Raw genomic sequence first — 5229 nt, 5'->3', positions numbered from 1 at the left:
GCGTCCTGCCTACCTGCGCCGGCCAGGGAGCTTCCTCCAGGAATAGCGCTACACTCCATCCTCCTTTGCCTCCTGGAAAAGGGCTGTCAGAAGTGGGAAAAACAGGCCTGTCCCCAGACACACAAAACCTCCAGCACCTTCACCTGTTATCTCCTCAGGAGAGACTGGCACTGTTTCACTTTCATTCTACCTAGGCATTTAAAAGAAAGGAAGAGGTGTGTGAGGGGGGAGGAGCACTGAGCGAGTTCCAAGGTTAATTATTCACCTTGCAAGTGGGACCACAGGCTCAACAATGGGGTGAGCTGCTCTGCTGAGCTGCTGAGAAAAGTATTTTGGCACCTGGTCCTGCCCTTCTGGGGTGAAGCCCCATGGTGTCCAGGTGTGGGAGTACAAAAGCAGCCCCGGAGCTGCCATGTGGGAATGGGTGAATTTCACCACCTTCTGTCTTGTTTCCGGAGGTCACGGGTGGCTTGGTCCCAGTAATGATTGCCAGGTGTGAGGGACTGGGAGCACTGTGTCCCATGTTATGTATTTGTATATTCACCTCCCCACTCCTCACTTTGCCCCAGGGGCACTTATTTCCACGGGGCTGGATGCTGACCCTGGGTTCTTCCCCCCCTCAGAGCTTTTGGGCACCATGGGGGCAACTCGAAGCAAAGGAGCAAAAGAGGGGTTCAGAAGGTTTAAATGACATTGAACAGTCACTTGGCTTGTCACTGTGTGTTGTGAGTGATTTAAGCCTGGGGAGCCTAAGGTGCCTGGCTGGACACACTGGGCTGTCCCAGGTTGCCAAGGCACTGGTGGTAAAGCAGGAGAAGAGCACAAAGGAATTTCTGCCACTCCAGCCAGTAGATTGGCTTCATCAGGGACCAAAATTAAATGCCTCAATGCAAATTCACATGGCATGGGGAATAAACAAGAAAAGTGTGCATGCCTGCAGGGCTATGATCTTACTGGCACCACAGAGAAGTGGTGGGATGGTTCCTATGCCTGGAGTGTTGGAATGGAGATACAGGCTCTTTAGGAAAGACAGGCTGGGGTGAGGAGGAGGGGGTGTTGTCCACTATGTCAATGACCAGCTGGGGTGCATGGAGCTCTGCCTCGGGATGGATGAGGAGCTGACAAAGAACTTGTGGGCCAGGAGCAAAGGGAGGGCAGGGACAGGAGACGTTATAGTGGGTGTCTGCAACAGGCCACCCAACCAGGAAGACTGAGCAGATGAGGCCCTCTTTAGACAGAGAGGAGCAGCCTCATGTTCACAGCCCTGGTCCTCTTGGGGGACTTCAACCACTCAGATATAGAATCATAGAATCATAGAACAGTTAGAGTTGGAAAGGACCTTAAGATCACCTAGTTCCAACCCCCCTGCCATGGGCAGGGACACCTCACACTAAACCATTTCACCCAAGGCTCTGTCCAACCCGGCCTTGAACACTGCCAGGGATGGAGCATTCACAACCTCCCTGGGCAACCCATTCCAGTGCCTCACCACACTTACAGTAAAGAACTTCTTCCTTATATCCAATCTAAACTTCCCCTGCTTAAGTTTGAATCCGTTACCCCTTGTACTATCACTACAGTCCCTAATGAAGAGTCCCTCCCCAGCATCCTTATAGGCCCCCTTCAGATACTGGAAGGCTGCTATGAGGTCTCCACGCAGCCTTCTCTTCTCCAGGCTGAACAGCCCCAACTTTCTCAGCCTGTCTTCATACCGGAGGTGCTCCAGTCCCCTGATCATCCTCGTGGCCCTCCTCTGGACTTGTTCCAACAGTTCCATGTCCTTTTTATGTTGAGGACACCAGAACTGCACACAATACTCCAGGTGAGGTCTCACGAGAGCAGAGTAGAGGGGCAGGATCACCTCCTTCAACCTGCTGGTCACGCTCCTTTTGATGCAGCCCAGGATACGGTTGACTTTCTGGGCTGTGAGCACACACTGAAGCAGCTCATGTTCATTTTCTCATCGACCAGCACCCCCAAGTCCCCCTCTGCAGGGCTGCTCTGAATCTCTTCTCTGCCCAACCTGTAGCTGTGCCTGGGATTGCTACAACCCAGGTGTAGGACCTTGCACTTGTCATGGTTAAACTTCATGAGGTTGGCATCAGCCCATCTCACAAGTGTGTCAAGGTCCTTCTGGATGGCATTCCTTCCCTCCAGGGTATCAACCGAACCACACAGCTTGGTGTCATTGGCAAACTTGCTGAGGGCGCAACCAATCCCACTGTCCATGTCACTGACAAAGATGTTGAACAAGACCGGTCCCAACACCGATCCCTGAGGGACACCACTTGTTACTGGTCTCCAGCTGGACATTGAGACATTGACCACAACTCTTTGTGTGCGGCCATCCAGCCAGTTCTTTATCCACCGAGTGGTCCATCCATCAAATTGATGTCCCTCCAATTTAGAGACCAGGATGTCATGTGGGACAGTGTCGAATGCTTTGCACAAGTCCAGGTAGATGACATCAGCTGCTCTACCCCTGTCCATCAGTTCTGTAGCCCCATCATAGAAGGCCACCAAATTGGTCAGGCAGGATTTCCCCTTAGTGAAGCCATGCTGGCTGTCACCAAGCACCTTGTTGTTTTTCATGTGCCTTAGCATGCCTTCCAGGAGAATCTGCTCCAAGATTTTGCCAGGCACAGAGGTGAGACTGACTGGTCTGTAATTCCCCAGGTCATCCATTTTCCCCTTCTTGAAAATGGGGGTTATATTTCCCTTTTTCCAGTCATCAGGAACTTCCCCTGACTGCTATGATTTTTCAAATATGATGGCCAGTGGCTTAGCAACTTCATTTGCCAGCTCCTTCAGGACCCGCGGATGGATCTCATCAGGTCCCATGGACTTGTGCACGTTCAGATTTTTAAGATGGTCTCAAACCAGATCCACTCCTACAGTGGGTGCAATGTCTTCATTCTCACAGTCCCTGCATCTGCCTTCCAAGACTTGGGTGGTGTGGTCAGAACTTTTGCCAGTGAAGACCGAGGCAAAGAAGTCATTCAGAACCTCAGCCTTCTCCAAATCCAGGGTAGCCAGCTCTCCTGAGAGCTTCCGGAGGAGGCCTATGTTGTCCCTAGTCTGTCTTTTATTCACTATGTACCTATAGAATCTCTTCCTGTTATCCTTAACATCCCTAGCCAAGTTTAATTCTAACTGGGCCTTAGCTTTCCTAACCTGGTCTCTAGCTTCTCGGACAACATCCCTGTACTCTTCCCAGGCTGCCTGTCCTTGCTTCCACTTTTTATAAGCCTCTTTTTCCCTTTGAATTTTCCTCAGGAGCTCCTTATCCATCCAAGGAGGTCTCCTGGCCCTCCTGCTGCACTTCCTTCTGGTTGGGATGCAACACTCTGAGCTTGTAGCAGGTGATCCTCGAATATCAACCAAGAGTCTGGGGCCCCCCTGCCCTGTAGGGCTATATCCCATGGAACCTTACTAAGCAGGTTCCTGAAGAGGCCAAAGTCTGCTCTCTTGAAGTCCAGGGCAGTGAGCTTGCTGCACGCTCTTCTCACTGTCCTGAGGATCTCGAATTCAACCATCTCATGATCGCTGCATTCAAGGCTGCCCTGGAGCGTCACATTTCCAACGAGCCCTTCCCTGTTGGTGAGCACGAGGTCAAGCATGGCACCTCTCCTTGTCGGCTCCTCTATCACTTGCAGAAGGAAGTTGTCTTCCACACAATCGAGGAACCTCCTGGATTGCTTGTGCCGGGCCATCCCATCCCTCCAATAGATGTCAGAGTGATTGAAGTCCCCCATCAGAACAAGGGCCTGCGAGCGTGAGGCTTTTCCTATCTGTCTATAGAGTGCTTCATCCGCAGGCTCTTCTTGACCAGGCGGTCTGTAACAGATCCCCACAGTAATGTCTCCCATAGCTGTATTCCCTTTAACCCTGACCCACAAACTCTCTGTTAACTGCTCACCTGTCCCCAGACAGAGTTCCATACTCTCCGGCCTATCCCTAACATAAACAGCAACTCCCCATCCCTGTCTGCCAGGCCTGTCTTTTCTAAAGACAGGCTCTTTTCTAAAGAGCCTGTAACCTTCCATTCCAACACTCCACCCCACTATGGGATGAGCCATTCCACTATGTTTCTGTGATGCCTATTATACCATACCCCTGCAGATGTGCGCACATCTCTTGGAGGGATTACACAGCAGGGCATAAGCCATCCAGGAGGTTCCTGGAATGCACTGATGATAACTTCCTCTTCCAAGCAGTAGGGGAGCCAACAAAGAGAGGTGCTATGCTGGACCTTGTTCAACAGAAAAGGAGGGGCTGATGGGGAATGTGAAGCTCAAGGGGAGCCTTGCCCACAGTGATCACGAAATGGTGGAGTTAGAGATCCTTAGGATGGTGAAGATTGTGCACAACAAGCTTGCTACCCTGGACTTCAGAGAGCAGACTTTGGCATCTTTGGGGATCTGCTCCCTAGACATAAAGCCCTGGTGGGAAGAGGAGCCCAAGAAAGCTGGATTATATTCAAGAATCACCTCCTCCAAGTTCAGGAGCGATGCATCCTGACAAAGAGGAAGTCAGACAAAAACACCAGGAGGCCTGCATGGATGAACAAGGAGCTCCTGGACAAACTCCAACACAAAAAGGAAGCTTACAGAGGGTGGAAGGAAGGACAGGTAGCCTGGCAGGGATACAGAGAAACTGTCCGAGCAGCCAGGGGTCACTTTAGGAAAGCTAAAGCCCCAGTAGAGTTAAATATGTCCAGGGACATCAAGGGCAACAAAAAAAACCTTCTACAGCAAAACATGAGCCGGCTTCAGTGTGCCCTTGCAGCCCAGAAAGCCAACTGTGTCCTGGGCTGCATCAAAAGGAGTGTGACCAGCGGGTCGAAGGAGGTGATCCTCCCCTTCTACTCTGCTTTCATGAGAGCCCCCCTGCAGTCGTGCGTTCAACTCTGGGGCCCTCAACACAAGAAGGATGTGGACCTGTTTGAGTGAGTCCAGAAGAGGGCTACCAAGATGCTCAGAGGCCTGGAGCACCTCTCCTATGAAGACAGGCTGAGAGCTGGGCTTGTTTAGCCTGGGAAAGAGAAGGCTTTTATCCTTGGGCTCTTCAGAGACTGCCCTGCTGCACTAGGGAAAGCTGCAATGGGTAACGCTGCTGCCCCTCTGGCAGGGTGACAACAGGTCAAAGGGTAGGAGCTGTTAACTCAGGCACATGGCAAGGTTTGGAAATCCCCTTTGGACACAAAGTCCAACTAAACCTCTTTCCATC

Source organism: Pezoporus wallicus, unplaced genomic scaffold (genome assembly GCF_028554395.1).
Source record: "Pezoporus wallicus isolate ANWC-B61680 ecotype Strahan unplaced genomic scaffold, APGP_CSIRO_Pwel_v1 contig_7068, whole genome shotgun sequence".
Classification (NCBI taxonomy): domain Eukaryota; kingdom Metazoa; phylum Chordata; class Aves; order Psittaciformes; family Psittacidae; genus Pezoporus; species Pezoporus wallicus.
The sequence above is the reverse complement of the archived record's forward strand: the minus strand, read 5'-3'. Positions refer to the sequence as shown.